A 15,173-nucleotide genomic window follows, 5' to 3' on the forward strand; every position below is an offset into this window, starting at 1 on the left:
AAATTACTTTTAGTGGCCTAAGGAACGATAACCATTAACCGCATGTCCCATGACCATGCATTTTAAGGGATTGTGATATTTTCTATGAAAATTTTTTATATACTGAACCAAGTAAATATGGCAAACCCTTAAATTATTTCTTTCTTGACATTTGGAGACATTCTGCAACGATTAAGGAATCTTCCAGGGTTTTCACCGGATCGAATAGTTAGAAGATTCCAGCACGTTTAGTTTTGGCGAATATCCTACTTGAACCTTGAGCATCACGTAAATCAAAAAATGTTTAAAGTGCCAGACAAAACGACTTTATCAGACAAAACTATCACATTTTATTTAGGTACAGTGTGATTATTTTTAGCTAATATAAAAACTGTTACTTTCGTATTAGGAATATTTTTAGGTTAATGTTAAATAGTTAATGTATCTATGTAGGGTACTTCCTTTGAGCAGACAGTTACAATTTTTAGCTTGAAGTAATTACAGTAATTAACGCCAATAAAAACTATGTTATCGTATTATTGTCATAAGCGTTATAATTTCTACCATACATGCTAATTTTTATGGGTTAAAGTTCAGTCGTAATTGTTCAACTCTAAACAATGCGTATAAATTAAGGAATTTATGAATGGAAGCAATGCGTACATAAGAAGATATCGTTAAATCGTGTCAGCCTTATCGGAACAGTTATGCACGAAATGCAAGATGTGCATAAAATTTATTCCCTTTTACTATTGTTGTTGTCGTACATTTTTGTGATGTAATGATTTAATAATTTTTGTGAGATAGATATATATTGACATGAAAGTACTTAAAACTGCCTAGGCACAAAACAATCGATTACTTGATTAGGTATCTTTTCAAGTAGATATCGAGCATCAATTAGTAATACAGATTTAGGGATGGTCAGTTTCGATGCTACCGACGAGCATGATCGCCTCAGCATGTCGATACGAGGTCTGTTAAAAAAGTATCGCGATTTTTGAGTTTCCGCGGCATATTCGATTTTTTTGTGGCGTTATGTCGGTACTCATGTCTCTCATTTATACCGACAAGTTCGGCCATGTTGAATGTTCACTTAATTTTTAACAGCTGCTTTGCTTGCACTTGTTTTTGCTCGTCTTCGATTTTTGCCTATTCTAAAAGATGAATGAAAGAATCTGTATCACATTTTGTGTGAAAAACAAACAAAGCAACGTTTATCTCAGGTACAAAATGTTCTCAAAGGGCGAAAAGATGTGAATCACTGTTAGAAAGGTTGTTGAGAACCTAAACATATCGATTGACTCCTGCCATTTTCACTAATGATTTGGACATGAGATGGGTCGCCGCGACATTCGTACCAAAATTGCTCCATTTCGATCAAAAACAGCATCACTAACGAACTGTTGGATTCTGTCCGCGATGATCTAAATTTGCTACAGAGGGTCATAACTAGGGTTGCCACCTTTTCAGGCTTTACATAAAGTATTTCTCGACTAAAAGGTTAAAAAAAAAGTACTCGGCATGAAAATAAAGTATTTAATTTTTTGGTTTTAAAAAAAAAATTTTTTGTAACACACAGCAGCCAGTAACAAATTACTGTCGCTCTTAAATACATTAATAGCTTCTAAACATGGCAAACAAAGATCTAAGTAAACTAAAAAATCATTTTTAAATAGTTTTAATGAAGCTTTATTCTTGTTGTCCCGCTACTTTGCGTTCATAACAGAGAATACTCTTTCTGTAAATGCTGAAGTGGCCGGAACGGATAGCAAAAGTGACACTATACTTTGAACAGATTTGGGATTTCAGGTTGTTCCGTAAATATGGCTTGTCATTTTTCTGTGCAATATTATTGATGTAAAAATACTCTGAATTTCGAATAATCGCTTACAAAATTACGATGTTTACTTAAGGCCTTAAATAAAGTATTTTTGCGTACTTTATGTGTCTTGTAAAGTATAACGTACGCACAGTCGAAATAGAGTACAATACTTTATAATAAAGTACGGGTAGCATCCCTAGTCATAACTGGTGACGAATCTATGGGTTTATGGTTATAACGTGGAAACCAAAGCTCAATCATCCCAAAAGAAGCTACCGAACTAGCCAAGACCGAAAAAAGCGCACCGTTAGGACGAATGTGAAGGTTTTCTGTACAGTTTCCTTCGATAGCAGTGGCGTGGTGCATCATGGCTGCAAGTTATGCACAATTTTCGCGAAGCAATCCGCCAGAAACGCCCGGATTTGTGGAAGAACAAAAGGTGACTTTTGCCTCTGCTCACACATCGTTGCTTGAGTTGGAATTTTTGGCCAAAAACAACTTACTAATAATGCCGCAGCCACCGTATTCCCCAGATCTGACCCTCCGTGACTTTTTCTTGTTCCCGCAACTGAAGAGACCCATGAAAGGACGACTCTACGCTACGATTGAGGAGATAAAGGACCTGAACAACATCACAAAAAATGTTTTTTTGAAGTGCTTCTTGTTTTCCTGAGAGCACCGCAATACCTTTCTCAGTGAAGTACTTGTTTTTGGTTATACCGTGGTAAAAAGAAATTTTATTAAATATACAAATCCAAATTTCATCACAACATGGAAATTGCTTATTAACTTTTAAGATGAATTCAAATCTAACTTGTTTCATGTTGAGGGTACGATTTCCCGATATTCCAATATATTAGAACATAATGTTGCAATAATATGTTTATACCATACTTCTCATAACACTCCAAAATATTGCCAGTGACTTTCTCACAATCATCAGATAATGTTTGAATGTCGTTGATATTTAACATCTTTTATTCGTAACGTATCTGCGCTTATGAAAAACTAATCCTATATTTAAAAAGAGTTGTTTTATAGTCTCCATCTTTATAAAAATCGCCGTTTTATCCGATCCTAATATGAGCAGGTGTTTTTCATGTTGTATATAACAGATACCTGCGCGTTTCCATTAATTGATTGAGTAATATTTAAAAGCATATCTGCATTCAATAAAGTATCTAATGCATTGCAGTACGTTATCGACAAAAGACCAAAAAGCAATCTACATCAAAGGCATCAGTACAATTTTGTCGGGTATAGGTAAATGGAATTATTTGTGCAGTGTATATTTAACTAATCGTAAGTGGTTTAATGAAATATGCCAAGAGCAAATTAAATAGAATTAGAGAGCGAACAGGCCGTCACGTCACTTGAATGTCGATATAGGAAAGTGAATATTCAAGCTGAAGTAAGAAAGAAATAGAGCGAGTTCGAATATGCATTTAAGAAAGTGCAGAAGGCAGAGATGGAACAATGATATTACAGACGCTTCTGCAAATAAAAGACGTATTTTCAATATGTATAACCAGTAGTATCTTGGAGCACCTATATATTTTAATGATAATATTTAAGAAGATGGTGTTAATAATACAGATTGTCACCCACCCCTACGACAACCTTTAGTTTCAAAGCTAATAACTAACTTCATCGACCCGTATTAGGTTTCATTGGACTTCTTTTAAAACTGAAAATGATTGTGATCACAATGCAATGTTTGAGTCTTAACGCTCTCAAAATTTAATGACTGTCGATTATTGTCATTCAACTGTATGACTTTTAATTCTCTGTCTTACGATTATTTATATGTGTGTCCTTGCTTGTTCGTTCTATTTTATCCCTTTCTTGTTGACCATTTGAAAATCCTTTTCATTCTTCATTTTTGATGCTTTACTGATGCGTATCGTGGGTTGCTGTTGCTTCCTAACGTTTCGCTGTCACTAGTGGTGAGCTTCTCCAGAGCTTCTTTTCATCTCCAACGATGGATGTGGGCAATCCTTTGAAGAAGCTCGCCACTCGTGGTAGCAAAACGATAGGAAACAATTCCAGCTGACGACAGCCTTTTCTTCGGAAAAATCAGTCGCAATAATATTCCAAAGCTCGAGATTTTAAGCGACATTGTTACTACTTACTACGACATTCAAAATAGTAGAAAAGACAACACGAGCGAAGTGCTTGTATTGTCTGTAAAGGTATTGACAGAGAGCTTAGCAACAGTTATGCCTTATCGTAGAAGCGATAAAAAAAATTGGTGTGGCGGAAAATCAGAAATTCGAACTTTTTTTAACTGGAGTATAGCTGATTGTATTTAGAAGCCTCGACTTGGACTACTCGCGTACTACAACCAAATTGTTCAATGACAGTTTAGTCGGTGTGAGTAGGTTACAGGTGCATTAACAAACTAAACTGTTGCTTAAAGAGAAGTAATCTGTATCCGAGGCAATGTTAAAATGAATTTGGTAGAGACGAAAAAAAAAACAAGTATAGTAGATTGTGGAGCCAGTTTAATCAGCTATCTCATGATTTGCGTATATATCCTAGAAAGCTTTTTTACTTCTTTGGACGATAGTTCCAGTATGCGCGTATCCTTAGGGTTTGACTTTAATCCAACCGTCTAATCTATTAATCTCTTGTGCTAAAATCCAACAATTCTCTGATTAATATGTCATCATTCGATTTCATTTAGCTACAAATCGGTCAATAAATTACGGATCTTCTAGTGGGCTATTTTTAAGGTCACTGTTTCTCTGTCCGTAGGAAAATGTACATGCTCATAGCTTTAACCTGTTTCGTATTAAGCATCGATCTCGCAAGTGCAGGTTTGTATCATAAATTCATACACACATACCTGCATTGGTCTGTAGGTAATGTATATATATGTATATGCACACTTATCTTACACATCCAGGCAAATTACATATTAGACGCACACAGACAAGCACTTTCGGTCAGTCGCGCGTGTGTGTATTTACGTGTGTATTACATACACGGCCAGCCAGGTGTACGTCGACTCTGAGGCAATAACACTTCCAAGGACAAATTTAATAGCTGCATAGGCCGATGTGATTGTTTTCAATCACGCTACCTTACGTGAATATTTATTACAAGCCGGCCGGGCCGATCGGCCGGTACTTCTGCTATAATTCGCCTTTGTGTATATAAGTATATTTATTTATATCGGTATGCAAGTGTATGTATGTAACGTGTGTAAGAGAACGTATAAATATATGTATAGCAAGCAGCAAGTTTTAAATATTTTTTGTTGGGCTTCAGGCAATGCGCGAAACCATTTAAATAGAGGTTAGCCCGCATCTACCTCCTTTACCTATAGTCAAATCGCGTAGCCTGGATAGATGTCAGTCAATATTTGACGGTCGCCTTAGATTTTGTGGAAATACTCATAAATAGAATAAGAGGTAATTCAATGAATGCAGTTGACATTGAGATCATTGCTGGTCATCGGCGCCGAGCGGCGGTGGTTTGTCAATAAGACCTGCGAAGCTATAAATAAAAGACTACCTAATTAACTACGTAGTCTGCTTAATAACAAATACGCAAATTGAGGTCATACATCAGTCTTCCCATTCAAAATACTCCTAATTCGTTGTAATACACTCGACTCATCTCCGTTTCCAACAGATGGAGATTTAACGCTCATCGCATGCCTTGTACAAGTCACATCCATACGCTAGACTAGAGTCTCCCTAGAGAACCATTTTAAAAATACCTGAGCCCAATGTGGCGACTAATCATTAGATTTGGGACTATTTAAACCCTTATGGTACGTTAAAATCAGGAACTCCGCAAAGGTACTGAGGCATTAGTAATGGATATCCAGTGAACTTGAGAACATCTCTCAGGGCGACTCGGATGGACGTACAAGGAGCTAGGCAGGTATCGGGGTCGATGGGGCATCTGGGGCTAATTTTCCAGAATTTCTTGGAGATAGAAGTCAAAGCTCCTAAAAACCGTAAGGTATTAGTTAAGGCAATCTAGAGACCATTGGATACTCTTGAGAACCCTTTCCTAGACGAACCGGTTGGATTTGCAGGCGACCGGGTAGGTGTCTAGCTAAAGCTCCTAATTACCCTAAGGTATTAGTTAAGACCATGCAGTGGTCATTGGATAATTTTGAGAACCAACCCCTCGTTGGACTATCCGCGTGGACGTGCAGGCGACCGGGCAGGTGTCGAGGTCGGTGCAGTATCTGACGTTGGTTTTTGAGACTTTCTTGGAGGGAGAAGTCGAAACTTTTAAACACCCTAAGGTATCAATTAAGACAGTCCAGTCACCGGATACTTTTGAGAACCCTCGTTGGACGTCAGTATCTATCTGGCGCTAGTTTTCGAGAATTTCCTGAAGGGGAAAGCCGAAGCTCTTAAACGCCCTAAGGTATTAGTTAGGGTAATCCAGTGGTCATCGGATATTGTTGAGACCTCTTCGTTGGCCGATCCGGGCGAACGTGCAGGCAGAAGGTCAGACAAGTGTCGGGGTCGGTGCAGTATCTGACATTGGTTTTCAAGGCTTTTTTTGGAAGGAGAAGCGGAAGTTCTTAGGCGCCATGAGAACCCCTCGCTAGGCGACCTGGGAAACAGGAGGCCGAGCAAGTGTCGGGGTTGGTGCTAGTTTTCGAAACTTTTTGGGAGAGAAGCCGAAGTTTCTAGTCACCCTAAGGTGTTGGTAAAAACAATCCAGTATTCAAGTATTTATTAGATACTCTTGAGAATCCTTTGTTTGGTGGTCCGACTGGACGTGCAGGGAACCGAGGAGGTGTCGGGGTTAGTGGAATACCTGGCTAGTGTTTTAGGCCAAATGACACGCGATACTCAAATCGCCATAGCATAAGCAGCCACTTCAGGTGCTGGACCAAGTACTTAGTATCCGGGACAATCGCTGTTGATAGAACCCATGACGTCAACCTGTAATTGAGAGAGAGAAGCCGAAGCCGAAGATAGAGGTTCGCGAAAGTTGACTTGCCCGTTACACTCATCAACGTAGCGTATCTGACATCAGCATCAAAGGAATATGACAATTTCATGATCCCGAGATGACTTACAAATGCTGGAGTGCAAGTGATCTAACTGGGAGGAGGATCCGTTCCTCAATGGCCCAAACAGTGCTTTAGACTCGTACTACAAGAAGCCTGTTTACCTCAGGGCAGCCTGCCCGGCTATCTGAGGTTGGAATCGTAGTCGTAGTGATAACACACCACTTACTGGGAGAAAGGATAAGCACCTCGACGGATGAACGGATGGTGTATACTGTTCGAGTACCAAACCTGCTAAGCCTGGTTAGGATTAGACACTCCCGCCCGCAGCAGAGAGTCTTATGGGACCTTGCTCATCTCATAATTTTTAATACAAACGGAGAAATTGAACTAGTTCACTAACAATGCAGTCCGTAAGGCAATGGTAATATACAATGGTATTACCTATTAGTTACAAATAAGAAAACATCTGCAATAAATATTGATAATGACAAGTCGGGGTAGTCAGCTTCTTAGTTTGCCTACTGAGGTGACAATAGGCTAAAATACCGACAGTTAAGTATAAGGAATTGTAACCATAAGATATAATCATATAATGTAATATTTGAGTTTGGTATTACTGAGATTAAAAACTTACATTACATCTGAGTTGTCGTTATAACCGATGTTACAATTCTAATGTATTTAGTATATGCAATAAAGCTTTTATAAACGATCTTACTAAAATTGTGCACTAGTATTATCAAGGTTTTCTTTTAGAAATTTTAAGGTATAAATTCATTTTATAAAATTTGTTTAGTTGCTGATTTAATTATTCTCATCTCGGCCGGAATATGTTAGAGTAAATATTGAATTTACACATTTAAGTGGGACAAGGGATTCTGTATATGGAAAGAATTTGTAGATAGATATGTGGACTGTCTTTGAAATCAGACATTTCCGTTTTATTTACATGGCGACTCGAAATGGCTTTAACACTAATTAAAAAACTTCCCGGCTTTGGTTATTTTTTCCTTAGGCGCTTAATTACTCAGCAGCTGTATCAACAAGTTGCTTAACGACCTAACGTTGGCAACTGCCTTATAAAATCGCGAAATTTATGCGCCGATAGTAAATTACAAATCCAAATACAGGGAAAATTGCAGTGCGCGTTTTAGTCATCGACTCGTCGTAAACGACATTTTTAATTACGTCGATTAGGTTTATGAACGTCACTTTAGGTAGTCGATCGTATTAATTTTACATTCTTTTTTTTATTTTGTTCCAGATTTTATCAGCCAAGTCTCCAAACTGAAACTCAAGTGCATGCCGATTGATTGGAAATATTAGATACATGTACAAGTGAAATTAAGTGCAATATTTTAGTGACTTTAACAGTTAAGTTTCGACATTTTATTAATAACATCGCCTAATAACTGTAGTTATTGACGTAGCGCTTGTAGGAATATTATTCACCTTTACTAGGATTACTTTTCGAGGATTATTATCCGGATTCATTAATATGCTAAGGTGAGTCAATTTGATAGTTTTCTTCTTATTAATAAGAAAAAGGTTAATTAAAAGTAGTGTCCGACCGAAATTGGTTTTTACGACTGAAACCGCAACCGAAACCGAATTTCGGCAACGGTTTCAGTTTCGGCCGAAACCGAAACCGAAACTTCCTTGTAAGGATCATGTTTTGAGAAAAAAATAAAGAAAACGTTATTATAATCAGTCAGCTTTATTTTTTTATCTTTAAATCACATAGCTCTGCAGTCTTTGACATTTTCACTTATTGATAATCAAATCAAAATCAACATAACAACCCCTCATTTAAGGAAATACTTTAATTGCGCCTTAAAAATACTTAAAATAGGTGAGATGTTTATTTGAGTAAGTATAGTAGACTAGACTCATTTTTCTTTTGAAAATTATTCATGCTTTTTTTCATATAATATTAAACATAAAATTACTTTTGTTATTGTTCGCATGGATGGAATTTAACGCGCCGAACATGACCGAGCAGAGCGCGAGAACTCCCGAACGCAGTTTCAGTTTCGGTAGTAGTTTCGGCAGGTTTGCCGCCGAAACCGAAACTCTTTTTTTTGCCGAAACCGAAACTGAAACCGAACATTCGGTCGGACACTAATTAAAAGCTGTAAATTAATTATTATATACATGTATGAGGTCTGTTCAAAAAGTATCGCAAATTTGATTTTTTCAAATTGTTTGTGATCTTGTTCAGCTCCTCCTTCGATAACGTAGCGTCGTCCTTTCATGGGCCTATTCAGTTTCGGGAACAAGAAAAAGTCACGGAGGGTCATATCTGGGGAATACGGTGGCTGCAACATTATTAGTGTGTTGTTTTTGGCCAAAAATTCGTGCACAAGCAACGATGTGTGACCAGGATCCGATTTTTGTTCTTACACAAATCCGGGCGTGTCTGGCGAATTGTTTCGCACAAATTGCGCATAACTTGCAGGTAATATTCGCTGATGACCGTTCTATCCTATGGCAAGAACCCATGATGCACCACGCCCCTGCAATCCACGAAAATTGTAAACAAAGCTATCCCATTCGACCTAACTTTTTAGCACGTTTTTTCTCGGTTTTGGCTCGTGCGGCGGCTTCCATTGAGACGATTGAGTTTTGGTTTCCACCCATGATTCGTCACCAGTTATAACCCTCTCGAGCAAATTTGGGACAGAATCCAACAGACCAACAGCTTCTTAGCAATGTTAATGCGATACTGTTTTTGGTCGAAATTGATCAATCTTGGTATGAATTTCGCGGCGACCCGTCTCAAGCCCAAATCATTGATTGAATTGAATGGTAGGAGTCAATCGATAAGTGTAGGTCCTCAGCAACTTCTTTAACAGTAATTCGACGGTTGGTCAATACTAGTTTCTTCACTTCATCATGATTATCAATATTTTCGTCTGTTGATGACATGCTCAGGCATCTGGCACGCTCTTCATTGTTCACATCTTCTCGGCCGTCTGAGAACATTTTGTACCACCTATAAACGTTGCTTGGGTCCAAGGTGCCTTCACCTTATGCCACAGTCAACATTCAGAATGCGTCCACGCACTTAATTTTGTTTTTCACAAAAAATTTGATACAGATTCTTTGATCCATTTTTTTGAATAGGCAAAAATCGAAGACGAGCCAAAACACGTGCAAGCAAAGCAAATGTCAAAAATTAACTGAACATTCAACATAGCCGAACTTGTCGGTATATGTAAGAGACATGAATACCAACATAACGCCACAAAAAAAATCGAATATACGTAACCCGCGGAAATTTAAAATTCACGATACTTTTTGAGCAGACCTTGTATATCGAACAATAAACAAAAATTCTTTAGAAGCCAATCGACCTATTTTCGATTTAACAGCACCTATAAAGTTTATTGATAATAGAATTTCTATAAATATATGTATAATGTCTCCAAAGTTGGAGTAAAGCTTTACAAACACTCACATTGGGGAACTTCATAATTTTAATTCCTGTATTTTCAAAAATGTAAAGATCGAATTAGTACTTTTAGAAAATACTACAAATGGCGCAGTAAACGCTATCTGTAGCACGATGCTACATTTTAGGATTACGTATGCTCCAACAAGGTCCACTTGTGTGGATATCTACTTGCTGAAAACGAATTCCAGCGTAGCCAACCTCAACGTGATAGGCACGTTAGCTTAATCGAATAAAATAATCCGAAGTGGTCTGTATTCTGCAACGCGCTGATGAGATCCAAAAAGATTGAAATCCGCGTCTGGCAATTTCGACAGAATACAGATCACTTCGAATTATTTTATTCGATTATGGTAACGTGCCTATCACGTTGTGATTAGCTACGAAGGGATTCGTTTCAGCAAGTAGATATCCATATATTTAAATGGACCTTGTTGGAGCATACGTAATCCTAAAATTAAAATTTTCTTAAACGCACTGTTAAGACAGCAGGTAAAAGTTGGTCTGTGTTCTGTCGGGCTGCCTGCGACGCGCTGATGAGATCCAAAAATATCGAAATCGCGATCCGCGTCTGGCAGTTTCGACAGAATACAGACTACTTCGAATTATTGTATTCAATTAGTACTGCTTATTTTTTACTTATTTATGTTATAGAGCGATTATATAAAAAAAAAAATAGTGAATGAACCGCTTTTAAGCGTGTATTTTGGGAAACTTTTTTACTGAACGAATTTTTAAATCCAGATTTCATTTGTGTAACGAGAGCCAATCCCAAAAAATTGTGATAACAAAGAATTTGTAAATTTGTTGGTTAGGTATTTACATCATGGTGTGTGACCTTGACGGATGAAAATAAAGGCTTTCAGTTCCTTTAAGTAAAACTTCGTTAATGAGGATTTAATCTTTTGTATTGTTACATGAATAAACAATGTTTATTCATTACGCTGTAATACGAAAACCTTTAAACATTTTTGTTTTCAAAGGAAAAAAACGGCAATTTCACAGACAGAATTACAACGATATTTCGTTTTGTTTTGCAAACGATTGTCGGCAGGATTTAAAACAGTATATTAATTTATTTATTTGTAACGACGAATGTTTAAAAAACAAAAAACGAATTTAAAATGATATTATAAAATATCGTAAATTATTTTAAAAAGCTTTCTATCTGCACATTTTATTATGCAGACTGGAAAGGAGTTTCACGCTTTTACGTTTTTGAGTTGAACTACATGAAAAAATGAGTTGATTATTTTATTGGCTTCGCTTAGTTGTGGCTAAAATAAACAAAAATTGAAGTACTATTTATGTCATTAAATAAATTACGCTTCATTTGGCGTAACTTGGAGTGACTGTTGCCTTAATTATTATTATGTAGTTAAAATCTTATCTATTAAAAAAATCAAGTTAAAACGTTAATTCTATTTTAATTATTAATTTATAAGTATGAAATAATTGAAATAGCAACAGGCATTTATAGAGTGTGAGCAGCAACATAGAGAAGTAATATTAAGAAAGGAAGATGCACAGATACCTTTTAATTTATACATCGAAGACGCGATCAATAACTTAAAGATAGGACAACTGTTAGGATAGATTTACAGGGGCAAAAGATTAGTATGCTTAGATTTGCAGATGATATAGCTGTATTAGCATCTAGCAAGGGGGAGTTGGAGATAGCTTTAAATAAAATGGAAGCGGTATTAACAAAACAGTACTGTGTGAAAATAAAATATACTGGTATGCAAGGGAAAAAAAAGTAGGGAAAGAGCGAATATAAAGATCGGAGACGAAAAATTAGAGGAGTGGCTGATTTTAGGTATCTAGGAAGTCAGATAAGTCAGGATGGAAGGACCAGTATGAATATAAAGCAGATAACAGCGAACGGTTAATTTAGAAATTCGAAAAAGGTTGTTAAAGGTGTATGTTTGGAGCACGGCGGTGTACGGGTGCGAAACATGGACAGTGGGCGCTTCGGAAAAGAGAAGGCTAGCAGTGTTTGAAATGTGGTGTTACAGGCGAAAGATGAGGATACTGCGGAAGAGGAAGGTTAGAAATGAAGAGGTATTAGAAAAAGTAAGAGAACATAGGACTCTATGGTAGTTAATAAGAAATGAGCGAGAAAAGTTAGTAGGACACCTCAGGCATTCCGGTTTAGTCAGATATATATTAGAGGCAGAAACGGAAGTTAGGAAGAATAGAGGTAGACTTAGATTAGATTACTGTTGGATAATAGTTAAGGATGTGGGCTGTTCTAGTTTTAGGGAAGACTAGCTCAGGATAGGAAAGAGTTGAAGTGCGTGTGTCCTGTGGACTCTATGGACTAAGCCAATCAAAAATAGGAGAGATAGGTTGGTTAGGTTAGATTAAGTTAGGATACCTTTTCGGGCAAGAAAGGCTACTTAAGGATGTATTAGAAATCGAAATAGGGGTTAAGAGGAATAGAGGTAGACCTGGATTAGGTTATAAATAGTTAGGGATGTAGGATGTTCTAGTTTTAGGGATATGCGAAGATTAGCTCGGAATAGAAAAAGGATAGGAAAGAGTGGAGGTGCGTGTCCAACCAGTCTTAGGACTGACGACCTAATGATGTTGATTAAGTGTGAAATGTTAGCCATTATTCTAAATACGAGACAAAAAGTCAAAGAAATAGTTCACTAAATATGTTTTAAAAACTCGAATTATATGTTTTCGTTGAAACATTCGCTTGTAATGTTTTCACATACGGTTAGTTTGATATGTTTCATCATGAATACACTGATAGTCATCTCGGTATATCATTCCCAGTGGGTATTTATTTAAGATTTATTAATATTAAAATTGAGGTTAATATCGAATACGTTGGTATATGTTTTTTTTGTTACGATGGGAGAAATTAATGAGCAGTTAAAAAAATTAAAAACTTTCGTTAACGGTAGGTAATACATAGTAATAATAATATGTCACTTTTTAAATTTCGCTAAATGGATATACTTAGTGTTGTGACCCAACAGTCACAGAAGTTAACCGTCAAACACGGAGGAGTCACGAATATGCTGAACGCCGACTGTAATTGAAAAAGGACTTTACCTAGAAAATACATATAACATGAAAACAAATCTGGGGTAACCATAATTTGATTTAACCCTTCTAACAAGGTTATATATTAGTATTTATCGTATATCTACTTACATCATTGTTTTTATACGTACTACGTGTCAAGGATCATCGACGACCAGACAAAACTAGTTTTTATATTCCTTGGAAACAGTATTTTTTCCGGATAAAAAGTACTGTATATCCTTCTCTGTACGCCTCACAATGTGATTACAAAATTTCATGATGATCGGTTGACTATTTAATGCATGAAATTGTAACAAACAAACATACTCACATTCGCATTTATAACATTCGTGGAACCTCCGTGTGCAACAGCCCTTCTGTAGCAATCAGAGAACCCTATTCAAACCATCCTAACCGTTTCATCATTTCAAAGGACAAACAACCCTTGTTGAAGTTGGTAATGTCAGAGTTAAAAGTAATCATTTTTTGTTTAAGTATAATTATAAATACAAGTATGAACTGTTTCAATTTTGGTTAAATGGGCAGTTTCCGACACACTCCTTGAAGTTTGCTTCAAATATCGCAATTCTCTCTTCGTTCGTTTTCTCTTATCTATCTACTGTAATCTTATGTCCCTAAGCATGTTCATCAATAAATAGAATTTTAGCAACACTGAAAGTTTGTAATTTTGCAGACGCAAATTCAGACTAAACTACACAACTTCAAAAAGAGTGGTCAGGAGAGTTTAGAAATACGAAATTCTAATAAAAGCGAAAACACTATCCATTACAAAATTTGTATTTGAAGTGCTTCCGTGTCGTTGATAATGAGCGATCATCCCCGTTATTATTCGGTTGAGTGTACTGCATTGTCATTAGAGTTACAGCACGGCTCTGTTAAATATTGAAAAGTCAGCGTTGCATGTAATAGGCGTGATAAAAATGGGGAGAAAGTGCCATGCCCTTGACTGTTCTACTAGAATAATAAAAGTGTGTATCTCCTCCATCCGATCCGTGCTGGTTGATTGTCGTCATTATTCGTTAGGTAACACACACACACACACACACACACACACACACACACACTCTTGCATCACGCTTCTTTTGATTAGTTGGTTTAAAAAAGGCAATGAATCGGGAACGAGGCTTCGGCCATTTTATAATCACCCTACCCACTCCATACACTCGTGCAAAGACGAACACGATAGCATCGCAATGATTAATTGTTGTCTGTGCAACTTGCGATGCACCTATGAGCAGTTTTTACTATATATACAGGGTGTCCCACAATCTCTTACTACTTTTTTTGTGTATTAAATGCGTATTTAAAATAATGACTATAATTACATAAAGAACATTGAACATTTTTAGTGATCGATGTTTTCGTCCAACTAAATCCATTGGGATGGTGTATATGTTACCGATAATGTATGAAATCCGTCATTGTATACAATTCCTAGGATATGTATATAATTCCTAAAATCGCCCGGAAGTGTGTGAAATAAATTATAATAGACACATTTCCTAGAAAATCTATACATTTCCTAAATAGCAATCGGAATACTAAATAGGCAATAATACGGCAGGCTGTTTGGAGAAGTACCTATATTCATTGGAAACGTCATTGTTTAACCTAACCTACAAACAATAACGTTACCAATGCATATCATCAGACGATCACACTAGAACCGTCTAAACAGTTTACTAACGTGTTTTAGTAGTTTATAGTTTTATATATTTCCTAGTACAATATCGGAATTTCATGCAATTCCTAGGAAATGTATACATTTCTCAGGATATGTGTGTATAGTCTTTGAAACAATATTTTATAGATTTCCTAAATAGCATCGGAATTGTATACAATTCCTATATTTTATATATTTC

The 15,173-nt window shown here is 36.6% G+C and overlaps 1 protein-coding gene across 1 annotated transcript in view; it reads left to right on the forward strand.

The window, feature by feature from the left end:
- The window catches only part of LOC108737634 (ecdysone receptor), a 284,940-nt gene that overhangs the window by 25,398 nt on the left and 244,369 nt on the right, over nt 1-15,173 (forward strand). The window contains exon 2 of the mRNA XM_025980058.1: nt 8,059-8,300. The gene's annotated coding sequence lies outside the window, so the exon portion shown is untranslated. The remainder of the gene's footprint in view (nt 1-8,058; nt 8,301-15,173) is intronic.

This window comes from Agrilus planipennis, unplaced genomic scaffold (genome assembly GCF_000699045.2).
Source record: "Agrilus planipennis isolate EAB-ADULT unplaced genomic scaffold, Apla_2.0 scaffold14, whole genome shotgun sequence".
Lineage (NCBI taxonomy): Eukaryota > Metazoa > Arthropoda > Insecta > Coleoptera > Buprestidae > Agrilus > Agrilus planipennis.